This window comes from Sminthopsis crassicaudata, chromosome 4, assembly GCF_048593235.1.
Source record: "Sminthopsis crassicaudata isolate SCR6 chromosome 4, ASM4859323v1, whole genome shotgun sequence".
Classification (NCBI taxonomy): Eukaryota; Metazoa; Chordata; class Mammalia; order Dasyuromorphia; family Dasyuridae; genus Sminthopsis; species Sminthopsis crassicaudata.
In genome coordinates this window covers 339,554,595-339,581,877 of record NC_133620.1, presented here as the reverse complement: position 1 = coordinate 339,581,877, position 27,283 = coordinate 339,554,595, and the positions used below count along the sequence as shown (strand labels likewise).

The 27,283-nt window shown below is 34.7% G+C and overlaps 1 protein-coding gene across 10 annotated transcripts in view; it reads left to right on the top strand.

The window, feature by feature from the left end:
• The window catches only part of TANC2 (tetratricopeptide repeat, ankyrin repeat and coiled-coil containing 2), a 567,085-nt gene that overhangs the window by 67,050 nt on the left and 472,752 nt on the right, over window positions 1–27,283 (top strand). The gene's annotated exons all lie outside the window — the stretch shown is intronic.

The following is a 27,283-nucleotide window of genomic DNA, read 5'->3' as shown; positions in this document are numbered from 1 at the left end:
GTAAAAGAAAAAATGAGGAGGGCCTGAAATAAAGTAATAGCTGTGTGAATGGAGAGAAGATTAGATGAAAAAGATTCTGTAGGAGTATAATTAATGAGGCTTGGAGACCAAAAAGGTGGAATTAAGAAGAATGAAGAGTTTAGACTAATATTTTTATTGTCATTTTGATTCTTTTGTGACCCCATTTGGGGTTTTCTTAGAAAAGACTGGAATGATGTGCCAGTTTCCCTTCAGATCATTGATGAGATGACGACCTGAAGCAAACAGAATGAAATGACTTGCCCAAGATCACATAGCTAATAAATATTTGAGACTGGATTTGAATTCAGGAAGATGAGTCTTCCTTAAACTAAGCCTGATGCTCTATCCACTGGGAAACTTGCTGCTTCTGTGCAAAATAATACCAAGGATTGTGAACTTATGTGATTTGAAGAATATTGGTGCCCTTGACAGAACATTGTTCTTGGGGGACATTCCTAATAAAATTTTATATTTAAAATGTGGTGTTGGTGGTATTTGGGATGTTGCTTTGTTTTAAAGCGGTTGTTTGGTGGTTCTACTTCATTCTTGAAAAGGCCCAACATGGCTTTATTATGTTAGAGTTAAGTTAGTGTGTCTGACTGTGGCTGATCAGATCCCAAGTATGAACTTGGGATATTTGTCATTGTGAAATTAACATACTATACTGATGAACTTCCTTGGGCAATCAAATTTTGACATAATTTTCCATAAGACCTTACAACTATATCAAGGTCTTGGTCAGATCTACAAATATTGTATGCAGACCTTTGTTTGCTCCTGGCATTTCTCCTGGTGTTGTTGGGCATAAACACAGTATTTATCATTCTTTGACTCTTTCTGAAGTCACTCTGGCTCTCAGGTAGATGACCATCTTTAGAATGTCTATTAAGGAGGATTCTGGCAAGACTCTTGCCAGTAATGACTAAGGGAGAGAGGACTTCTACTCCTCTCCACATGATTGTCATAGATCAGTCTATTTCCTTTACCTTTATAGAATTGGACAATGAAGGCATGCATCTTTGAACTCTTGAGTGATCACCTCTTTTTGCCATATACCACAGAAAATTTTATTCAGTTTTTGTATGAGCAGTGAACCTCCATCTTGTAAATCTCAGCTGGAATAGAATCACACCACCTGATGCTTTGCCATTGAATAGGAGCTTACTTGCATTCAAAACCTCTTCTTCAATTAGAAATTTGTCTGCAGAGGACTGACTTCAACTTTAGGTAAATGGTCAGTGATTTCAGCATTGATTGATGAAGGCCTGTTGACAACACTTGTTTAACCCATCTCTCTAGGATCATTGTAATTACTAAGCACTTATGTAGCTCTATCAGTACTTAATAATTAAGATATATCAGCAGTCTCTGGCCCATAAATACCCTTTAGGGCATCATAAAAGTGCTGTGGATTGGTATTATCAGCATAAAACTGAATTTCATCTGTCTTCTTACTGAGTCAAGAATTCTACATCTCTCTAAGCTTTGCTTGTGACTTTACTTTTGATAGAATTAAATACTGCCTTTTTAGAGATGGAATAACTATTCTGCTTGTAAACACTATGGAGTTCTTGTTTTTTCATTTAGTAACATTTGAATTTCCCCATAATTTTTTTAAGCTTGTCTCAATGTTTATGTGTGTTCTGACCCAGATGAGCAAATGCAGTGCTGTACATTAAATCTCTAAAAGCTGTTCACTCCTTTTGTGCTCTACTGTTGCCAACTCTGTGTTGTCTTAACTTTCCCTCTAAGTTAGCAATAAACTTTTCCGGCTCAGAGAAGTGCTCTCATTTCTTGACATTATTTCTCCTGGTAGTTGTTTTGCTTGGGACTGCTGCTTTTTAAATCTCTATGATCAGTTTGGTACTCTGAGCCACACATTGTCTTTGTCACTCTCTCATCTGTTCACATACAATTAGATGTTCTATTTAATGCCAATGTTTGCTGTGAGGGTGCATCTATGAAATTTTGTTGTATTTAGGTAATTGGAAGACATTGTTGGTAATGAGAAGGTTACAAGATGCACAAGTCTTCAGTAGTAAGTGACCATTGCTGTTACTGTTCCCAATTCTATTCCTCCCAAGGACTCCTTGCCATGTTTAATAGTCTGTGACTATTCTAGCATTAATGTCAACAAGAATTATAAGCTTGTTTTCTTTTGGCATATTAATGATAAGCGTCTCTAAGTCATCATACAATTTTTCATTGACCTCATCAGGGTTCATCATGGGAGAAGTGTAGGCACTAATGGTGATGGCATAGTGTTTTTTTGGGGCAAGTGGCAATTGCATAGTCATGAGTTTGTTATTCATTCCTTTTGGTAGGCATGCAAGCTTGTTGACTAAATTAGTTATTATTACAAACCTACACAGGCTTCGTGGCACTCTTCTTCACTGTGGCCACTTAAAAACATGTATCCAGCTCCAGCTTAAGTCATCTTTATTTGTCGATCTTTTTTTTAATTTTTTTTTTTATTTAGGGTTGCTGTTTGTATGTGATAACTGCTGAATTCTCTTGCAATATTCTTGTATAGTTGCCAAAATTAATTTCCTAAAGCATTGTTCTCATCATGTCATTTACCCTACATAGCAAATACCTATGCTTCCCTTTTCACTCCAGGATTAAATATTATTTCATATTTATCTCAACCTTTTGAATTTCTATTTTTGGGTATTCAAAAATTATTAATACCCCAAATTATTCATACAGTGACAAATATACATACTTTATAAGTAAATATATAAATGTTCAAATATTTCATACCGATGAGGAGGGGAGTTGGGAGGGGATATGAGATCTATTAAGTTTGGAGAAGACTGATCTAGTGATCTAGTAGAAATTGGATTGTTAATTGAAATGGATGAGTCCCTTTTAATTCAGAATATCTAGGAACTACCTGCTTTCTTGTGCTCTCACAGTAAGAACCTACTTGGTCTTAAAAGGCTGGAGCTAATCTTTAATTTGGTTTTCAAGTGTTGAAGGCTGAATTCTGTTTTTGTGGTGTTCACTCTTGAGTTTGTCTCTTTGGGCCATGCTTTGGATTCTATTTCATACTTCTTTACAGGTATTTCATCTGGAATAAAAAATAATATTCTGGCAGAGGCTTGGACTGGGCTTTAATGATTTTTTTTAAAAAACATGTTAAGTTTTAGGTGTTGGTAAGACATCCATCTGGAAATATTCCATAGCATATTAGAATTAAGGAACTGGAGAAAGAGGGAAATGGGAGTGGTTTGAGGTTTTAATTTCAAAGGATTTCATATAAATATAAGATAGATTTTAAAATATAATTAATGAGAGATCAGCATTGAAACAATGATGTAAGTGACTATTTCAGTTGCTTAAGTCATACCTTTATGCTACTTACTTGTAAAGGCCTAGAACTGAGCAAATGCACTTGGATGATGGAGCACGTGAGACTAATTGCTAATTGGATGGTTCCCTATTAACTTGTTTGAAGGTTGACCCTCCCCAGCTATTCTGTGCTCACTTGATTGGTGAGACAAAGAGGGGGAAGTGACATGTGTGGGAGGAGTAGGAGAAGGAAGGGGAAATTTAGATGCTTACTCTCAGTCTCTCCTGGCGTTGGAGGGAGGAAGTGTGTGTGAGATTGCTAGATTTCATCCCCTGACCTTGACTGTAAAAGATCAAGAATAAAGACGTTTAGTGATCCTGACTCTGGCTGATTTCTGGGAAGATAGAGTTCCAGCACTTAGTAAAATCTTTTTTTTTTTTTTTGTTTGCATTACAATCATAAATAAGCTGAAAGAATATAAATAAGTAAAAGGCCTTTGACAAATTCAGCCTATACCTGTATCTGTACAGAGATTAATTGGTAATGATTTCTGGTATTTGATATCTTATGTCATTGGACTTTCCCTCCTTTAGATTATTCCCCTTATTTTGCATTTTTCATGCAGAGGTTGGATCTCCAGTAGCGATTACTGTCTATTCTAGGGGTTACCCTGCAGTTCTGGATTCCTAATACTTGAACTTACTATTTTCTACCAGAATGTTTCCATTAATAGTCACCTAGTTGACATAATTAACTATTAGCAAAAACATTTTTAAGATGGCAAATTAAAAATAGGAGCTACAAAACATTTCTTTTATAATCTGGGACACATATATCCACCAATAATTTTGTTTTTGGACTTCTCTGAATCTCTGCATTATGCCCTTTCTTCCCCAGGAAACTTTTAGATAATTCAAGACCTTGTTAAGATCTGTGATTCTTCCAGATTTTTTTCTTAGCTGGAGGTTGGTCAAAAATCAGCTCTTCTACACACTCTCATTTCTCTCTCTGGCTTTGTCTCTCTCTTCCTCCCTCAATCTTTCTCTCCTCATTCCTCCTCCTTTTACCCCTCTCTGCCATATCTCCTTCTCTCTTTTGCCTCCTCTCTCTGTTTCCCCATCTCTCTTCTCCGAAAGGAACTTTATAGAAGGACATTGGTAGGCAGTTTGGGTTGAAGGGATGGGTATAAAGGATCAGGCAGTGAGAGACTGAAGATTTTGACCAACTGCATGAGGAGTCATAATCAGATGCATATAGCGTGACTAGTTGAATTTAATGAGCTTGAATAGGGCAGGGACCGTTTTATCACAGTTTATACATAATTCTCTTCTATGTAGGTGCTCCATAAATGTTTCCCACTATCACTACTCAAATCACAACCAATACCAATGTCACCATCATCACTATTGCTATCACCAGGACCTTCAGGATCACCACTCCCTCCTACTGTCTCGCACCTTCCACCCCAAAATACCTGCTATATACTTTTGTATACTTACATGTTGTCTCTCCCTCACAAAAGACTAAGTTTCTTGAAGCCAGTGACTGTTCAGTTTGTTTTTATATCTCTAGGGTCTAACAAAGTGCCTGACACATAGAAGGATGATTGTTCATCAATAACTCATTAATTGTCGATTATTATCATCACCCTGTGTAACTTTTTATGAGTATGTTGTGCCTGTTAGCAGCTGTTGCTTCTCTTCCATCCCTCTGACATCATGTCTCAACAACTTCATTCTCTGAAGAAGAGGTGGCCCTGCTTCTTGCCAAGTCCAATCCATCTGTCAGCCCTCTTGACCCCATTACCATTCTATTTTTTCCATCTAATGTCCCCTTTTCTCCCTCTAATCTTCAATTTCTTCTTATGTACTGGTTCTTCTCCTGTTGCCTACAAACATGCCCATGTCTCATTAAAAAAAATTCACCAGATCTAACTATCCCACTGTCATCCTATCTCTCTTTTCTTCTCACTCTTTGAAAAAATATCTCCTCCAAGTCTGCTTTTTTCTCCTCTCCTTTTCTTCTGAACTCTTTGTATTTCAAATGAAACTGCTCTTTCCAAAGTTAATGACCTTTTATCTGCCCGGCAGAATAGCCTTTTCTTAATCTTCAGCCTTCTTGACTTTTCTTTAGCATTCAACATTGTTGATCACTGTCTCCTGGTTACTCTGGGTTTTCATGATTTTTGAGGAAGAAGTTTAGGTATATTTTCATTGTCTACAGAACTTTGACTTCTAGATCAAGTTCTCCCAGACCTCAATCAGATAAGTCCAGGAATCAGGAAATAAAAGCTGAAGGAATGAAGTTACTCCTCTACAATGTGTTGGGACTTGATAAATGCTGTTTTTCCTCTTTTCTGGCACAGAGGAACCTGGTGCTTGATGCTGAGAAAAGGATAATAATGATGATGATAATAGCTGGCTTTTATACGGCACCTATTATGTATTAGGCACTGTGTTGAACTTTACAAATATTTGATTCTCACAACAACCCTGGAAGGTAGGTGCTATTATTATCTTCATGTTACAGTTGAGAAAACTGATTTTAAAAGAGCCAGTTCAGATCATTACTAACTTTGGTGAGAAGAATTTTGATTGAATAATGAGTGATAAGAGCAACTATTTGGCACAGTTGATAATATGTTGAGGCTGGAGTCCGGAAGACTCATCTTCCTGAGTTCAAATCTGGCATCAGACAGTTATCATCTCTGAGAGCCTGGGGATGTCATTTAACCCTGTTTACTTTAGTTTTCTCATCTGTACAATGAGCTGGAGAAGGAAATGGCAAACCATTCCAGTATCTATGTCAAGAAAATCCTAAAGAGACTATCCTAAAGAAATCATAAAAAATATTCGTGAAAAAATGTTTGTAGTAGCCCTTTTTATAGTGGCAAGAAATTGGAAACTGAGTAGATGCTCATAAATTGGAGAAAGACTGAATAAATTATGGAATATATTATTGTTCTATAAGAAATGGTCAGCATGATGATTTCAGAGAGGCCTGGAGAAACTTACATGTAGTGATGCTAAGTGAAGTGAGTAGAATCAGGAGAAAATGTAACATAGCAACAGTAAGATTTTACAATGATCAGTTCTGATAGATGTGGCTGTTTTCAGGGGCAAGGTGATTCAGACCAGTTCCAAAGTCTTGTGATGAAGAGAGCCATCTGCACTCATAGAGAAGACTGGAGACTGAGTATGGATCACAACATAGTATTTTCACCTTTTTATTGTTGTTTGCTTGCATTTTGTTTTCATTCTCATTTATTTTTCCTTTTTGATTTGATTTTTCTTGTGCAACCTAATAGTTGTGGAAATATGTATAGAAAAATTGTACATGTTTAATATTGGATTATTTACTGTCTAGAGGAGGAGATGGGGGAAGGAAGGGAAAATGTGGAACACAATGTTTTGCAAAGATGAATGTTGAAAATTATCTATGCGTATGTTTTAGAAAAAAAAAATTAATAAAAAATATCCCAAAGAGTTAGATGTGACTGAAAAAGCAACTGAACAATTGTCCATCTTTGAAATGGCCTCACAATTCTTGAATTATAGGCCATTACATAGCAAAAAATGAATTTTAAAAAGAATTATTAAATGAAATAATGACAGCACCGGGAGTCAGTGTTGCACAGTGATTTTTGAGAGGCTTGGAGCCTGGAAGACCCATTTCCTACTCACCTCAGTTTGTGTACTTTGACAAATAATTTCACCACTTTCAATTTCAACTTCAACTTCAACTTCCTGTAAAATAGGAGGATATAGCGTACCTACTCTCACAGGATTGTTGTGAGCCTCAAACTAGGTACCTCTTTATTTGACTTCTGCCCTTTCAGTTAAAAATATAGAATTGCTAAAATTCTGGCTTTCAAAAACAGAGTAGCTAATAATTTCATGTTTCCTTAATTATAATTTTATTCTTTAAAAGATGAAGTAACATTTTATTCTGGATCTGATTTATATCAACATGGTAGAACTGGTTGCCGGAGTGAAAATTGTGGTAATCTTGGAGAAAATTGACCACTCCCTACAAAAATTTAAGATAGAAAAAGAGTCCAAAGTAGGACATGGTTTTATATGCCCCTTAGATTTTAGATAGTAGATTTCAAAGCATTCAGAGTAAGGATAGGATCTCTGGGCTAAAATTCTTTATAAGGAAATCAGCCCAGGAGGTATAGTAAATTCTCAAGAATAAGTAGATTAGATACAAAGTAACCTGGAGAATGAAGCATGGGTATGGATTCTTAGCCATTTTTATATAGTGCATCCTCTTGACTGGATGGGGTAGCTTTTTGACTCTTTCTCAGAATAATATTTTCAAATGTTTAAATTACGTAGGATTACAAGGAAATTAATTTTATTGATACACACTCTCCCCCCGTAGATCACAGATTCTAATATAAAAGCCCTTGAGCTAGAAAAACAAGAAAAGGCCTTATGAAGAAGTCACTTGAGTTGTTTCAAAGGAGAACAGCAATCCCAATAGGAAAAAGTGAGAAAGGAGAATGTTCTAGGCTTGCCTGGAGCACAGCCAATACAAAAGCATGGAGATGGGAAATGGAGTGTCATGTGTGAGGAAATGGTAAAGAAGCCATAATGGAGAGATTCTAGAATGCATGGAAAGGAGTAATATGTAATAAGGCTGAAAAAGTTGGTTGGGTTCAAATTATGAAAAGATTTAAATGCCAAATGGAGGGTTTTCTCTTTTATTCTAGAAATAATAGGGAACATCTGGAATTAATAAAATAGAGACTCTTACATGGTCAAACCTGCACTTTAGGAAAATCACTTTGGCAGCTATCTCTGCAGGATGAACTGTTTAGGCTATCAGTTAGGAGGAGGGATTAGATTTGTTCTTTTATTTTTACTCCAGAGAGCAGAACTAAAGGAAAAGGTTAAGTAGTTCCATAGAAGTAAGTAGAGACTTGATAATATGGAAGATAACAACAATAGCTTCCCTGATAACTAGAAATTTTCAAAAGTAGAATGAGCTGCCTTGGATGGAGGATTACCTTCCTCATTAGAAAGTTTTATACAGTTTAGATGACCTCTTGTTGAGTTTTGTTATAATGGGGATTCCTTTTAGGATATACATTGGATTAAATGACTTCTGAGGTACCTTCCAACTTTTAAATTCTCTGATCATATTTTATTAAAACAAGGGATCTTAACATTTTTGGGGTATGCCATGAATATCTTTGGCAATTTGGAAAACCTGTAAACCCTTTCTCAGAATAACATTGTTAAGATGCATAAAATGAAATAAATTGAATTACAAAAGTAATTGTGCTGAAATATAGTTATCAACTATTTTAAAAACAAGTTTATAATCCCAGATTAAGAACCCTTATAACTAAGACCTCTTTTTTTCAAATAATCACATTTGATTAAGCAAGTACTTCTCAGGTTTTTCTTCCTCTTAGCATAGTATTATCCTTTGTCACTAAGACTACATAATCATATAGAGTTGAAGAGCAGCTAGGTGGCACAGTGGATAGAGCACAAGCCCTGAAATTAGGAGGACCTGAATTCAATTGTGGCCTCAGACACTTAACTACATCCTAGCTGTGTGACCCCTGGGCAAGTCACTTAACCCCAGTTGCCAAAAAAAAAAAAAAAAAAAAATAGAGTTGGAATACTTTTTCATGTGATTTTAATAATAAATTCTATATAATTTATGGGAGATTTGTGTATGTGCAAGTTTCATACAATTTGTAGAATACACAGTAAAAATCACTAGCGTACAATGCACATTCTACTAGACTTTGTTAAACATTTTAGTTGAAAGAATTATATTTCTTTTCTATAGACAAAGTTCAACTAGTGAGCACTGGAAAAGAGCTTGATCTCTAAAGCCAATAGAAATCTGAATGGGAAGAGAATTAAGAAAATCATTGTCATTCTACTGGAACCAGTAGAATTTACTTAACATATTTTTTCTTTGGTAGGTACTATATAAAAGTTCAGAAAATTTTTCTTCTCTAGAAACTTAAAAACAAAAATGGATAAGAATGTATAATTTATGGCATCTCTGTGATAGTCTTAATTTTTCTAATTGATATCATTGCTTCTGTTGCTATAGCTCATTATTGTAGATCTTTCCCATCCTTTATCATTAGATGTACAAGAAGAAGCAGTAGTTTCTTGACTTTCTGTCAAGTCCTTAGGTTTTTGTGGCACTCTCAGATGGATTGTGGAAGCTATTTAAACTGAAGAAAAAAATCAGTAAGACATAACAGTCATCAAAATAAAGTCATCAATGAATAGACTCAGTATAAATAATATTCTTTCATTTGCTGTTGCAGTCTTGACTAATTGGATGAGTCCTTTTGGACCTCATTTTCCATATATAAAATGGAAAAAAATAAAATGGAGCCTTTCTAACTACTTTGAAGATGTATTTTTTGAATATAATCTTAGGCTAGTTTATGATCAATTTCTGAGTAATCTTTACCTTTCTCTTACTCAAGAAAGGCAGCATGACACTTTATTTACAAAGTTAACTGCGTCATGGCACAGAGAGGTTTATTCTCTAACCACTTAGCACATGCTGGAATTGTAATCAGAGGACTTTAAGTTCAAATTCCAGGTCTATCATTTACTACCTATGTGACATTGGGGAAGTCATCTAAATTCTCTGGGTTTTAAGTTTCCTTATCTGTAAAATGAGGAGGTAAAAATAACTATGTAATCTCTGAGGTTGCTTTCAGCTCTAAATCCATGATTTTATGTCCCACCTTAGGCATCCACTGTTAGAGTTTCAATATTTGTGCCTTTATATTAGTCCTCCAAGTTAAGTAGTCTAAATGCCAATACAAGGAAGTACTTTTCTTAAAATCAAACTTACTTCTGTATTAATAAGATTTCAATTTATTCATCATTAAAATGAGAGGGTTGCATCAGACAACTTATAAGATCCTTTCTAGCTCTAAACATGTGAGCGTATGATCCTGGGACAAGAGATCTGAAGTTATAAAGTTGATAGGAGCACACTTCTTATTTGGCATCAGTGAGACATTTGATAATTGAGGTTGGATATGTAGGAGGGTTAGATCTGAAGAAAGGTTTTGGGTCAGTCAAACTAATTAAGACCAATGCCTCCTAATCAGTCTCATCTCTAACTGGGCTTAGAGAGAATAATTGGATTCCTGACATATACTATGCACTTCATTAATAAATGCTTGTTGATGTGGCTATGGTTGGTTACATGTCCTTGGTGTTATCTCTTTTCTTCATTTTTTTTCCAGTAATTATACCCTACTCCCAGATTGTTACCTGGTTGAGGACAGAGAATTTTGCTTTTTTCTTTGTATTCCCATTTTGTAATCCCCACTACAGATGAAAAATTCTTCTGGTGAAGTATAAAGGTTGTCACCACAGAGATGCAGGGATGAAGTTGAAGCTATAATTTCAGTAATATAGGGAACTCCTAAAATGAGGAAATCCCCTTTATTAATATAGATGGGCTCCTTTTCTGCAGAATTGCTTGGATAATTGAGTGTTTTAAGTGATTTTTTGAGGGTCATATTGCCAGTATAAGGCAGAGATGTGACTTTATTTCAAGTCTTCCTGGCTCTAAGGCCATTTCTCTATCACATGATGCTCCAGAGAAATATGTGACCCATGACATTCCTCACCCAAACATGTAATGATGAGGAATAACTTATAGACAGGTTTTGTGCTCCATTGGTTTCTATGAAGTTAACCATAAAGCAGGACCCTAATATGGTAGGTGGACCTTGATGAATTTGTAGGAGGACATAGAGGCAAAACAAACAGTATTTTGCATATTGGGCTACTCTTCCACATATCATACCATGTAACAAAGTAAAATCACTCATTCTCTTTGTGCTTCAGTTTTCCCCTCTGTAAAATGAGGACTTGACTACATGATATCTCAGGTGCCTTCTGGCCTGGGATCTATGATCCTATGATCTTATTATCCACAATAATGAGATTACAGATTCATTTGGCATATAATGTAGTGTTATATACTATTGCTGGACTATGAACTCCCTCAGGAAAGGGGTTGCATCTTATCTATCTTTGTATTTTTGTTAGCAAGTCTTTAAATGACAGGAGAAAATCAGTTGAATTAGAGTAGAAAGTATGTCATAAAATATATGTTAGCTTGTCCTTCATATTTCTAGTTTAAATAAAAATGAATCCTATCCTTAAAGAATGCTAGATTTGTAGCAGAGGAACCTAGTTGGCATCCTGTATTTACTACTTATTACTGAACACATCAGATAACCTCTGGCCTTCAGTACTTTCATCTATAAAATGAGAAGCTTCAATTAGATGACCTTTAAGGCACCGTCCAGCTCTAAATCTTTTTGAGTTTTTTGGTCATTTATTTATTCTGACTTTCAGTTTCTCCCCTGGGAAAGGAGAAGGGATGCAACTTTCTTTCTTTTTTTAATTAAAGCTTTTTAGCTTCCAAATATATGCATGGATAATTTTTCAACACTGACCCTTGCAAAACCTTGTGTTCCAAATTTCCCCTTCCCTAGAGGGCAAGTAATTCAATATATGTTAAATGTTTAAAAATACATTAAATCCAGTATATGTATACATATTTATATAATTATCATCCAGATCTAAATCTGTGATTGCTTTGGATCATTGCTTTACCTCTCAACAGATTATTAATTTCTACCTTCCTTTTTATGATTATACACATTTATTATTGATGTTATAAAGGGGTGGTAGCAGAGTAAGGACTGAGGGGTTTCATTCCTTCTTCGGATACTTATTAGTTTTGTGACCCTGGACAAGATACTTAAATCTATTTCAGCCTGTTTCCTCCTTTGTAAAAGGCATGATTATAGCATCCATCTCACAGGATTGCTGTGAGGGTCAGATGAGATAATGTGAAAAATGCTTTGCAAACTTTAAAGTGCTATGGAAATGTTAACTTGTGTGTGCACACATGTATATATTATATATAGTTTTGTGTGTATATATATATATATATGTATATGTATACACACATAACTATCTGTCAGCTAGGTGGCAGCATAGTGCATAGAATGCTGGGCCTGGAATCTTCTTGAGTTTATCTTCCAGAGTTCAAATCCGGCCTCAGACACTTAGCTGTATGATCCGGGGCAAGTCACTTAATCCTGTTTGTCTCAGTTTCCTCATTTGTAAAATGAGCTGGAGAAGGAAATGGCAAAACTTCTCCAAAATCTTTGCCAAGAAAACCTCAAATGGGGTCATGAAGAGTTGGACAGATTAAAAACAACTGAACTACAAAATGCATGTGTTATGTATTCATATGCTTTTTTGAATATGTATATATATGTTTTTGAATATATGTATATACAGAAGCCTCATGTTTTAGAAGATAATGAGTAGGAATAATAGTGTGTATGCAAATTTTGAGTAATATGATGAAAAAAATTTTTAAATTGTCTTCATCACATTAGGAATAAATTTCTCTTTTGAAAAAAATCACTTTAAGAATCTTCATGATTAGAAAGGTATAATTCATTTTATATAACAGAAACGTATATTACAACAGTAATTTGTTGGGAAAAATTTCAGAGACAAAGATGTTTAGTTTAGCGTATTCTGGCCATGCAGTGGGTTAATGAAAAGTGAAAGCAGCATACAGATTTGCTCCCGAGAAAATGTTAAGTTGCAGTCTGCAGCTGGAGGATTTTACGTAGGCACCTGTGGGTTTGAGTGCATTCAATATACAGACTGCAGTAGGAGGCTGGCATTGACTCTGCTGACTCCAGTACACTCTTTCATTGCTGTGCTGCCTGTTTCTCCACTGCCCAGAAGACAAACAAAATGGTGCAGCATGTTCTGGGCTTAGGAAAAGAATAACCTTCAACATGATACAGAGGTGGGTGTGTTACAGTGAAGGAGACAGATAATTGATAAGACTAAGGACTTGAATATAGTTAAAGATAGTAGGTCTCAGGATAGTAGCTGTTCAGGATTTGTTTATAGACATTTAAGAAAGAGAATGTACTAGATTTTGCATGCCCCTAAAGTGGAAGTACAGATAAATTGTGTAGCAATCAACAAATTCATGAATGATTTGTTTATTAAATGATTATGTTTATATTATATGAATATACAAATATATCTTCTATAATTTTTTTCTATTAAAACTGTAGATTTTTTTTTTTGGCAGACTATAAGTATTACTACTATTATTTTTATCCATTTGTTGAAGCCTCTGCCAAATGATTCTCTCCTTATTTGTTAATTTTGTAATATGAAAGAAGGTTAGCCATGCATTCTCTGATAAAATGTGGAAAATGAACACTGGAGTTGACTTATTTTTTATTGATGACTATTATAGTCATAATTTAAATGATTACTTGTTTCTTCAAAGTCAGATGCCTATAAAAACAGCCATATTGTATTCAGTGACTCTGAAAAGAGAGAATAAAGATCTAGGGCAAATCATATTATTCCCATTCCCTTAGTTTCTTCAGGAATGTTTAGCTTCTTACTTTAAACCACTGTCATTTAGAGGTATACTGTTAGAACAGTTGACTTTTAGACACATTCAAAAATGTTTTTCTGAAAATAACTTAGTTCTGCAGAAATTTGTCTCCCATGTAATATATTTTGGACTACACTTATCATTACCATATAGGTAGAAAGCCATCCAGTTAAGGAGATGTTTACTATTTAAATGAAATCACACACCATAGGTTTAGCTTTAAAAAAACTCAAAAAAACCAAAAAGCCAAATCAAACTCAGTATTCATTAATGCAGTGCCTCTATAAGACCCTTTTGACTTGGGAAAAAAAAAAAGAAGAAAACAGTTGATTTACTAGTTTGATCTGGGTGTGTGCTTGAATACTGGATCAGTTCATTAATAGTATGTAGTTCATAAGATGAGTAATATTTAAGCAATGCAGTATTATCTTTAATACAGAGAAAGCATTTTTAGAGATTTCCATTGCAGGTGGTTTTGATCAAAATGTAATTATAATTTCACCAGCTGGAAAAGACATTTAACAAAAATATATCTATTTCATGTTACTGTATTATAATTTTGAGATTAGTCCTTTAGAAATGAAATAAGGGAATATCCAACCAGAGCCTTAATTTTCTTGGTTGAGAAAGATATTTGACCAAGCATTTGAAATACTCATCTTAAGTGATTGACTCCCTTTAGGCCAAGCCCAAAGTTATTTTTAAACATTTAAAAATTTAACTTTTACCTCAAGTTACTTGAATTCTGTCCTATGTATCTAATTTGAATAAACGTATTTATTGCTGTCTACTACTAGTTGCTGTGAGAGGTGCCTTTTTTCTTCTTAAAAAGAAATAATTAAGGGAGAACATTATTTATTTTAATATGTATTCTTTTAGTCATATTCTTTATACTTCCTGTAAAATTTCCTTAATGGAAATATTTTTTCCAAATCCTTAAACTTTTTAGTATTATCTTGATTATGTTGTAGAAGTCTAAATAATATAATGAGGCTTTTAGACGTCATGTTTAATAACTATGTCCAGGTTGAAATTTACACACATTGACATATACTATTATGTATTATTAGATTGTTTTTTGTGTCTAAAATGTTATATAACCCTGATGGAACGTTGCAGATGAAAGAAAGAAAGCTGATTGGTTCATCATATGGCACAGGAGCTGGCTATGCTGTCTAAATCAGAGGCTTTCACAGCAAAGTGGGTGGGTAGTAGCACCACACCACAAACAAGTGCAATGTAAGGGAGAGGGATTAAAAATGAAGATGAAGTTGTTAAAGTAGTTCAGTATCACTCCACTTTGAGACACTTTGGTCTAGCTCTTTATTTCCCTAATAATTTCCCCTTCTCCCAAGTTCCTTTTCTTTCTTCATTATTAATTTAAAGTAGAATTACATTTCATCAAATCAGATGACTAATTATTTCTTTAAATATTTAATTTGTATTCTAAAATAATTCTTCTAAAAAGAAATAGGTTATTTTGATGAAGGTTGATGAGGCAACTTTTCAATTGCTTTTTGAAAATAGTTATGAGTAGAAGTTTTCCCATGCATTACAGATGAGTTCTGAAGAGCAATGCTGTTCACTATGTCATTCTCCTTTTGATCCCATAATGTATTAAAATAGCATTAGATAATTTGCTATCTAAGACTTTGGTAAAACTGTGAAGACACATTGTAATTGGCATTCAAACAGCAGGATACTGCAGTCAAAATAGGTAGAGAATTGTTTTTTATGCTGGCTATTAGGAACACCCTTGAGAAGAGAAAATAGTGCATGGTTAGCTTTTATATATTATTCATAGCTAGCTAGTCTATTGGAGTATACTTGTAAATTGTATTGCCAAATATTTGACTTTGCTTTAATTTAAAATATTTATAATACCTACAATTAAAACTATAATATTCAGAGATTTTTATATTTGAAAAGATAATGCTTAACTACTTTTAAAGAGTGGAGTCAGGAGTTGATTGTGGGGGCAAGAATAAGTGCTTTTAAAAAAAGAATAAATTGCATTAAAACCTAGGAGAGAAAAAAAAGCATATTTAAAGAGAAGCATAAAATATACAAATATATTCTTCTTATACAAATTAGCCATTTCTGCTTCTTGGCTGATGTTCCAAATTAACTGATAATGTTAATAGTCTGACTGGAGACAGCTGGTTATTAAGTGTTGCCAGTGAAAACAAAATGGCTGTTGAAGATTCATACTGTAAATTTCTAATGGAGAACGCATTGCAATTAAGATATCTTTTGTTGAAAGGGAATTTACCAAACTAGCATAAGGAGGAAATTACTTTTATATTAGAGGATTTCACAAAGGAGAAGAAGAAATTTTGACAGATGCTTTATTATAGCATTAAAAAAAAAGTTTTGCTTTTTGAATTAGAATTTAAGTTCGCAATCAAGAACTTATGGATTTTTAATAGTATTATTTAGAGAAATTTTTATAAACTATGCCAACCATTTGATTAGTTCATGTAGTTCTTTTTTGGATGCTAAGCTTTCGTGCCAGCACAAAAAGGCAACTATAGAAGATTTAATTTTTGCCTGTTAATTTCTTAAAAGGAAAAAAAAAAAAGCTTAGTAGGATAAAAATATAGTTAAAAAATGACAACTTGGAACTTTTTATATGTTTATATAGATAAATTGAAGACATTTTCGTGTTTTATAACAGTAAGCCTTTTTAAATGAACTTTTAGTGGTCATAAAAAGAATAAGGGGTGTTATGATATTTAATGGACTCTAAAAGATTGGGAAACATTTTAAAAGATAAGTATGTGAAAAACCTCATAGAGGTAATTTCAACCTCTATCTGTTCTTTGGCAGAGACTTTAATGTTATGAAAAAGTGAAGCTAATTAATTATTCCCCTGTAGTCCTAAGTATATAGTGCAAATATCTCCAAAATACTTGATTTATATTGACTCTACTTATTGACAGAGCAGAGGATAATGAGTAAATAGACTTAATAAAATGTAAGGTTTTTTTTGTTGTTTTTTTGTTTTTTTGTTTTTTTTTTGTTTGTTTGTTTGTTTGTTTTGGTGATCCTGCCATTAACAGAAGATTAAGGTGGAAAAACCACACAGCTCTCTTTCCTCTGGAGAAGGCATGCAATGTGTTGTCCAAAATTTCAGAAACGATAAAATTCTTCTAGTATATCCCTCTCATATAATGTCCAGAGATTATTTCTTGTTTCTATGGAATATCATCCAGTATCTCCTCCCCCCAATAACATAAGCCTCTATATAACTCTGAAAACTACTTTAAAAACCTTTTTTAATAGTGGTGCAGTGGCAATAGCTTGGAAATAGAATACTAAGGCATTGGTGAAACATCCTGATGTATAATGTTCTCTGATTCGGTTTTCTTGGGGGCCTCTGGGAGCAACCTTCTTTTCTGTACAGTAATCGCCACATGAGTAGCCAGGGGTTAAAGTCCAAATCCTTTATTATCTCCTTCCTGGGGCTGGGCAGCTTTCTGGAGAGCTTTTCAGACCAGACTTGGTCTTAGTGGAGAAATGCAGGAGGAGAGTCTGCCACCAGGAGCCTGACTGAAGGTGAAATGAATCTCTGTCTCCTTGGCTCTGAGACTTCTAGTGCACGTCTTCTCTAGCTCTCTCTGAGTTTGAGGGCTTTCTGAGTCCCAGCTTATATGCTCTACACTGAGTATAAACCAAGCAGTATATCACTAGAAAACCATTATTTGTTGTAAGATTAAATCAATCATACTGAATTTAGAGAACTATTAAGCACTGTGGTAAACTAGATAACCGTTGTCTCATCAATTCCATTTAGTACCTTGTAAGAATCCTTGTTTCAAGTTCAGAGTTCTCTCCCATAACACTGATGATAAAAACTAAATTTACCTTTTGCAAACATGTGATCTAGCATTCTATAAATTGACATACTGATTGGTTCTTTTCATGGATTTATTCAGTAATTAAACCTATAACAAGTCAATTCAGCTAGCTCTTATTAAGTGCCTACTGTGTAGCATACATTGTGCTAAATGCTGGGCATATGAAGAAAAGTTTTTTCCTTCTTTTTTTTTTTTTTTTTAAACCAAACCCATTCCTGTTCTCCAAGAGCTCACAGTCTAATGGGGGAGGCAAGGTATCAACAACTATGTACAACCAAGTTATTACGATGCACACACACAAAAAAAATCTGATCAAAAAGGGAAAAAAAATGAGAAAGAAAATAAAATGCAAGCAAATAACAAAAAGAGTGAAAATACTATGTTGTGATCCATATTCATTTTCCACAGTCCTCTCTGTGAGTGCAGATGGCTTTCCTCTTCACAAGATCATTAGAACTTAGATCACTACCTTAAGAAGCAAACATGACAGCAAATTTGAGATTGGAATGTTATAGAGAGATATTTGAGGCAGGGAGACTCATCAAAAGTCTAGTGCAATAGACTAGACACGAGGTGATAAGGACTTGTACCAGGATGGTAACTTTATCAGAGGAGAGAATTATGTGAGAGATGTTATGATGGTAGAAACAAGAAGACTTGACAACAAATTGGATGTGGTTTATGGAGAGGAAGATTAAAGAGTTGAGGATGACGTGTCATTTCAGAGCTTAGGAAACAGAGGGTGATGGTGCTCTCAATAGTAATATGGAAATTAGAGAGGAGAGTTTGAGATAGTGTGGGGAGATCATATCTCTTTTGGACATGTCAAGATTAGGATATTTATGAAATATCCAGTCTGAGCTATCCAAAAGGCAGTTGGAAGTGTGAGACTGGAGGTCAAGAGAGCTATTAGGGCAGGACAAAAAGATCTGAGAGTTATCTGCATAAAGATAATTCAAACTATGGAAGATGATAAGAGCTCCAAGTGAAAGATTATAGAGGGAGAAGAGATCTCAGAACATATATCCCTATCATCCCACTCTTACTGAGTATAACCTGCATCAAGATCCAGCAGAAGAGACAGAGGAATGATCAGATTGGAGGAGAATCAAGACAAAGTAATGTTCCAAAAACCTGGAAAGAAGAAAATACCTAGGAAGAGAGGGTGATTGACAGTGTCGAACAGAAAGGTAAAGAAGGATAAGGATTGAAAGAAAGCCATTATTAGATTTGTTAATTAAGAGATCTTTAGTAACTTTGGAAAGACGAGTTTTAGTTGAATAATGAAGTTGAAGCCAGAATCCAAAGATTTAAGAAGAGATGAGAGAAAAGGAAATGGAAGCATCATTTATAGATGGTCTGTTCAGTTTATTTACAAAATGGATGAATTAGAGGATGATAGCAAGCAAGGATGGATGGATCAATTTGAGGGTTCTTTGAGGATGAAGAAGCATGTTTGTAGGTCACATGGAAGTATCAGTAGTAGAAAGTGAGAGATCAAAGATAAGTGAGTGAGGATGGTAGAGGGGACAGTCTTCCAGAAAAGGTAGAATAGAATGGGATTTTTTGTACATATATAGCTGTTTGTCCTGGCAAGACAGACTATTTCCTTTTATGAGATGAGACTGAAGGGAGAGATAGTGGCAGAAGATATGAGTGATGTAAGACAAGGAATAGAGTAGAAGAGAGAATTCTCTATAAATAATTTTTTTTCCAATAAAATATGAGGCAAGATTTTCAGCTCAGAGGGTAAAGTGAGGGAGAGCAATGGAAGATTTGAGGATGAAAAGGTTTGGAAAAGCTGCTAGAATGAATAAGATAGTGAATCAATAAAGGGAGATATAAAAAGTTTGATTTACTTCAGCTGAGAACCCTATTGACATTTTGTAACATAAACTTGTATGTACCCACTTAACACAGTTTGGGGATTTTTACCTTTGTTCAGCAACTTTTATGTAGGAGCAAGGGAAGCGGATAGTGAGAACAATCCAAGGCTGGAGTTTCATAGAGCAAAATCCCTAGGATTAAGTGGCAAGGGATTGAATAGAAGAGGACAAAATAGAATTGGATTAGTTCACCAGGGTTTTAGGATAGGCACAGAAAAAAATATAGTAGTGATGATCTGAGAAAGAACTAAGGGATGGATGAATCGGATTTCATGGTGAGGATAAAGAAAAGGATTTGGATTTATAAAGGAGAATTGAAATTAAAACATTATCAAAAGTTAAAAGAATTTCATAATTCATGAACATTGAAGTGGTATATTTGTTGGTGATACAATATGGTATGGCCACCTCTATATGTACTTGTAGTGTGGTGGAGTAGGTCTTGGGAAATGAATAAATTCAGGAACCAGAGGTTGAGGTCTTTGAAATTTTGTATATTAGGACAAGAATTGAGGAGGAGAGAGACTGTAAAATGGATGCTGAACTAATTGAGAAAAGTATGTCTGGGAGATCTGTATCCAACAACCACTAGGATCTTGATAGAGTAATAAATATGGATTGGATGAACCTCAAAGGAGGGTTACTGAGGGAGTGGTGATTGAGGGCAAGCTTGGAAGTGACAGTGGGGAGCAAGTAGTGATCCAATTACTTGATCATGACCACTGAGTTGAAAGGAAGAGAGAATGAATCAAACAATCATTACTATAAAAGGGAAACTTGAAAACTTTGTCATAAGGAGGGATTGAGATTTCAGAGCATGCCAGAATATTTCTGTAAGTTATCATAGAAGTCTAGTTATTAGTTACATTTTTCCATTTAAGGTAATAGATTAGCAGAAGTAATGGCCCAGAGTTATTCATTTTAAGGAGCTGTATTAAAAAAAAAAAAGATTACCATATAGAAGTGAGAATCCCTTGTTTAGGATATGTTCTTTGTATTGTCATTGAGTTATATAAGACATTAGATTCAGAAAATAACATACTAAATTTGAAATTGTTTATCATTTTTATGGAATAGGCAGTTATGCTCTAAGATGCTTCAAAATATGAATTTGTTCTATACCATTTGTATATTAGGGAACATTTTGAGTTAAACACAAATTTCCAGCTTGCTTTTTGCCTGTTTTTTTTTCCATAAGAAACATCAAGAAAGCAACAAATGATAAACCAGTTTACAATAATGCATAAATTACAACCCTTCCAATACCCACTTCTACAAGCAAACTTCAGAACTTTGTCAAGATAAAGTGTTATATTTGTCGTGTATCTCCTATTGCAGAAAGAGCTGTAAGTGCTTCAACATGAACTTTAATGTACACTTAAAAAAATATTGAAGTCCTTGCTCTGCTATTAATTTCCTTTGACTTTAGATAAGTCATTTAATCTACTAAAGGCTAAGTGAATCTCTGTATAAGCAAAGTGAGCTCTGTTGCTTTTTTAGATCTGTGGTTTCATTAATGTGAGTACTGATATAAACAACTCATTTCAATCCGGTAAGCATTTATTAAACATTTGCTTTTTGCAAGGCATTATGTAGGACTTATCTTTTGTCATCTTGTACAATTTTACATTTTCTCTTCACTAATCCTTTATAGGAGATCCATCTTATATTTATTTATTTTTTTTTTAATTTTAATTTTATTTTATAATTACAACATTTTTTTTGACATTACATATGCATGGGTAATTTTTTACAACATTATCCCTTGCACTTACTTCTATTCAGATTTTTTCCCTTCCTCCCCCAACCCCCTCCCCCAGATGGCAAGCAGTCTTATATATGTTAAATATATTACAGTATATTCTAGATACAATATATGTGTGTAGAAGCGAATTTTTTGTTGCACAGGAAGAATTGGATTCAGAAGGTAAAAATAACAGTTTACATTCATTTCCCAGTGTTCCTTTTTTGGATGTAGCTGATTCTGTCCATTATTGATCAATTGGAATTGGTTTAGCTCTTCTCTATGTTGAAGAAATCCACTCCCATCAGCATACATCCTCGTACAGTATCATTGTTGAAGTGTATAACGATCTTCTGGTTCTGCTCGTTTCACTCAGCATCAGTTGATGTAAGTCTCTCCAAGCCTCTCTGTATTTCTCCTGTTGGTCATTTCTTATAGAACAATAATATTCCATAACATTCATATACCATAGTTTACCCAACCATTCTCCAATTGATGGACATCCATTCATCTTCCAGCTTTTAGCCACTATGAAAAGGGCTGCCACAAACATTTTGGCACATACAGGAGCCTTTCCCTTCTTTAGTATTTCCTTGGGATATAAGCCCAGTAGTAGTATGGCTGGGTCAAAGGGTATGCACATTTTGATAACTTTTTGGGCATAATTCCAGATTGCTCTCCAGAATGGTTGGATTCTTTCACAACTCCACCAACAATGCATCAGTGTCCCAGTTTTCCCACAGCCCCTCCAACATTCATCGTTATTTGTTCCTGTCATCTTAGCCAATCTGACAGGTGTGTAATGATACTTCAGAGTTGTCTTAATTTGCATTTCTCTGATCAATAGTGATTTGGAACACTCTTTCATATGAGTGGAAATAGTTTTAATTTCATCATCTGAAAATTGTCTGTTCATATCCTTTGACCATTTATCAATTGGAGAATGGCTTGATTTCTTATAAATTAAAGTCAATTCTCTGTATATTTTGGAGATGAGGCCTTTATCAGAACCTTTAACTGTAAATATGTTTTCCCAATTTGTTACTTCCCTTCTAATCTTGTTTGCATTAGTTTTGTTTGTGCAGAAACTTTTTAATTTGGTGTAATCAAAATGTTCTATTTTGTGATCAATAATGGTCTCTAGTTCTCCCTTGGACACAAACTCCTTCCTCCTCCACAAGTCTGAGAGGTAAACCATCCCATGTTCCTCCAATTTATGATTTCGTTCTTTATGCCTAAATCTTGGACCCATTTTGATCTAATCTTAGTATCTGGCGTTAAATGTGGGTCCATGCCTAGTTTCTGCCATACTAATTTCCAGTTTTCCCAGCAGTTTTTGTCAAATAATGAATTCTTATCTCAAAATTTGGGATCTTTGGGTTTGTCAAAGATTAGATTGCTATTTTTATTCACTATCTTGCCCTGTGAACCTAACCTATGCCACTGATCAACTAGTCTATTTCTTAGCCAATACCAAATGGTTTTGGTGACTGTTGCTTTATAATATAGCTTTAAATCAGGTACACTTAGACCACCTTCCTCTGAGTTTTTTTTCATTAGTTCCCTTGCAATTCTCGACCTTTTATTCTTCCATATGAATTTTGTTGTTATTTTTTCTAGGTCATTAAAATAGTTTCTTGGGAGTCTGATTGGTATAGCACTAAATAAATAGATTAGTTTGGGGAGTATTGTCATCTTAATTATATTCTCTCGGCCTATCCAAGAACACTGAATGTCTTTCCAATTATTTAAATCTGACTTTATTTTTGTGGCAAGTGTTTTGTAATTTTGCTCATATAATTCCTGACTCTCCTTTGGTAGATATATTCCCAAATATTTTATACTATCGACTGTTATTTTGAATGGAATTTCTCTTTGTATCTCTTGCTGTTGGATTGTGTTGGTAATGTATAAAAATCCTGAGGATTTATGTGGATTTATTTTGTATCCTGCGACTTTGCTAAAATTCTGAATTATTTCTAATAGCTTTTTAGCAGAGTCTTTGGGGTTCTCTAAGTATACCATCATGTCATCTGCGAAAAGTGACAATTTGATTTCTTCATTTCCTACTCTAATTCCTTGAATCTCTTTCTTGGCTCTTATTGCCGAGGCTAGAGTTCCTAGTACTATATTGAATAGTAATGGTGATAGTGGGCAACCTTGTTTCACTCCTGATCTTATAGGGAAAGGTTCTAGTTTATCACCATTACATATGATGTTTACTGAAGGTTTTAAATATATGCTCCTTATTATTTTAAGGAATAATCCATTTATTCCTATACTCTCAAGCATTTTTAGTAGGAATGGATGTTGGATTTTATCAAATGCTTTTTCTGCATCTATTGAGATGATCATATGGTTTTTATTAATTTGATTATTAATATGGTCAATTATACTAATAGTTTTCCTAATATTAAACCAGCCCTGCATTCCTGGTATAAATCCCACTTGGTCATAGTGTATTATCCTGGGGATGATTTTCTGAAGTCTATTTGCTAATATCTTATTTAAGATTTTAGCATCAATATTCATTAAAGAAATTGGTCTATAGTTTTCTTTCTCAGTTTTCGATCTACCTGGTTTAGGTATCAGTACCATGTCTGTGTCATAGAAGGAATTTGGTAGGACTCCTTCAATCCCTATTTTTTCAAATAGTTTACATAGCATTGGAGTTAGTTGTTCTTTAAATGTTTGGTAGAATTCACCTGTAAATCCATCTGGTCCTGGGGACTTTTTCTTAGGAAGTTGGTTAATAGCTTGGTCTATTTCTTTTTCTGAGATGGGACTATTTAGACTACTTACTTCTTCCTCTGTTAATCTGGGCAAGCTATATTTTTGAAGGTATTCTTCCATTTCATTTAAGTTATCGAATTTATCGGCATAAAGTTGAGCAAAGTAGCTCCTAACTATTGTTCTAATTTCCTCTTCATTAGTGGTGAGTTCACCCTTTTCATTTTCAAGACTATCAATTTGCTTTTTCTCTTTCCTTTTTTTAATCAGGTTTACTAAGGGTTTGTCTATTTTGTTGGTTTTTTCATAAAACCAACTCTTAGTTTTATTAATTAATTCAATAGTTTTTTTACTTTCAATTTTATTAATCTCACCTTTTATTTTTTGAATTTCAAGTTTTGTGTTTGTCTGGGGGTTTTTAATTTGTTCCTTTTCTAGCAATTTTAGTTGTAAGCCCAATTCGTTGGCCCTCTCTTTCTCTATTTTATGCAAGTAGGCCTGTAGAGATATAAAACTTCCCTTTATTACTGCTTTGGCTGTATCCCACACATTTTGGTATGATGTCTCATTATTGTCATTTTCTTGGGTGAAGTTATTAATTATGTCTATGATTTGCTGTTTTACCCAATCATTCTTTAGTATAAGATTATTTAGTTTCCAATTATTTTTTGGTCTATTTTACCCTGGCTTTTTATTAAATGTAATTTTGATTGCATTATGGTCTGAAAAGGATGCATTTACTATTTCTGCCTTACTGCATTTGATTTTGAGGTTTTTATGCCCTAGTATATGATCAATTTTTGTATAGGTTCCATGAACTGCTGAGAAGAAAGTATATTCCTTTCTGTCTCCATTTAGCTTTCGCCAAAGATCTATCATATCAAACTTTTCTAGTATTCTATTTACCTCTTTGACTTCTTTCTTATTTATTTTGTGGTTTGATTTATCTAATTCTGAGAGTGCAAGGTTGAGATCTCCTGCTATTATAGTTTTGCTATCTATTTCCTCTTACAGCTCTCTTAATTTCTCTTTTAAGAATTTAGATGCTGCACCACTTGGTGCATATATGTTTAATATTGATACTGCTTCATTATTGATGCTGCCCTTTAGCAGGATATAATGCCCTTCCTTATCTCTTTTAATTAGATCAATTTTTGTTTTTGCTTGATCTGAGATGAGGATGGCTACTCCTGCTTTTTTGGTTTTGCCTGAAGCATAATAGATTCTGCTCCACCCTTTTACTTTTAGTTTGAATGTCTCACCCTGTTTCAGGTGTGTTTCCTTTAACAACATATAGTAGGATTCTGACTTTTAATCCAGTCTGCTAACTGCTTCCTCTTTATGAGGCAGTTTGCCCCATTCACATTTATGGTTAGAAGGACTAATTCTATATTGCTTGCCATCCTATTATCTCCTGCTTATGCTTTTCCCCTTTCCTTCCCTTTTACCCTCCTATCCAGTATTAAACTGGTGAACACCACTTGCTTTTCACAGCCCTCCCTTTTTAGGATCCCTCCCCCACCTTAAAGATCCTTCCCTTATTTTACCCCTTTTCCTCGAAATTACTGTATTCCCTTCCCCTTAGCTTACTCTTTCCCTTTCACTTTTCAATGAAGTGGAAGAAGTTTCACCATAAATCAAATATGTCTATTGATACACGCTATGTTCATCTCCCTCCTTTCTTTCAGATATAATAGGTTACCTTTGCCTCTTCATGAGATGTAGTACCACCACTTTACACTTTTTTATGATATAATCTCCTTTCCACCTCTAGTTTCTAAGACAAATTGTACATATGTTCTTTACATATTTTTTTTGGCAGAAGTATAGTTCTCAAGATTTCTTTTTACCTTTTTAGAAATCTCTTGAGTTCTGTATTTGAAGATCAAACCTTTTATGTAGGTCTGGTTTTTTCATCAAAAATAGATGGAATTCATTGATTTCGTTAAATGTCCATCTTCTTCCCTGGAAAACGATGCTCATTCTTGCTGGGTAAGTTATTCTTGGCTGCATACCAAGTTCCTTAGCCTTTCGGAATATCATGTTCCAGGCCCTGCGTTCTTTTAATGTGGATGCTGCTAGATCCTGGGGTATCCGTATTGTGGATCCTCCATATCTGAATTGCTTCTTTCTAGCAGCTTCCAATATCTTTTCCTTTGTCTGATGGTTCTTGAACTTGGCCACTATATTTCTTGGCGTTTTGATTTTAGGGTCCCTTTCAGTAGGTGATTGATGAATTTTTTCAATGTCTATTTTACCCTCTGTTTACAGAATGTCTGGGCAGTTCTCTTTGATAATTTCCTCAAAAATGGTGTCCAAGCTCTTTTTTTCCTCCCATTTTTCAGGGAGTCCGATTATTCTCAAATTGTCTCTCCTGGATCTGTTTTCCAGGTCTGTTGTCTTTCTGGTAAGGTACTTGACATTCTTTTCAATTGTTTCATTTCTCTGGTTTTGTTTGACTACCTCTTGGTTTCTCCTTGAGTCATTCTTTTCTACTTGTTCCAGTCTAATTTTCAATGATGTATTTTCTTCACTCACTTTTTTATATCTCTTTGTAATTGTCCAATTGAGTTTTTATCTTCTATGGAATTTTTTTCCATTTTATCCATTTTACTTTTTAGAGAGCTGATTTCTTTTTCCAGCTCACTAATCCTGTTTTCCTTGGAGTTGTTTACCTTTTCCAGCTCACTAATCCTGTTTTCCTTGGAGTTGTTTACCTTTTCCAGCTCACTAATCTTGTTTCTCAATGATTTGATTTCTTTATCCACTCAGTCTTTGAATGCATGGGATGACTTCTCCAGGCTCTCTTGCCAAGCTTCCCTTTCCTTTTCCCATTTCTCTTCCAGCTCTCTTGTGAGAGCCTTTTTGATTTCCTCTATGAGGTTCTTTTGTATTGAGGAGCAGCTTATATCTCTACCAGGGGATACATCTGGGGACAGTCTGTTCCTAGTCTCCTCAGCATTTGAAGTCTGCTCCCTCTCCACACAGAAGCTGTCAATGGTTAGAGCCCTTTTGAATTTTTTGTTCATTTTGTCAGAGTAGGAATCAAAGAAAACAAACTGACAAGAGAAACAATTGGTCTGTTTTGCGGGGGGATGGGGCTAGATGGTATTAATGGGCTTCCTCTACAGACTGAGGGTAGGGCAGCAGAGAGCCACTAATAGAACAGCAATGACTGTACTGAGTCTGCTCTCTGAGGCTCTGAGAACGCACCGAGTCAGTCCAGGTGGGGGTTGGGGGTGGCCGGGCTCTGAGAGACTCTGGCTTTCTGGTGTTT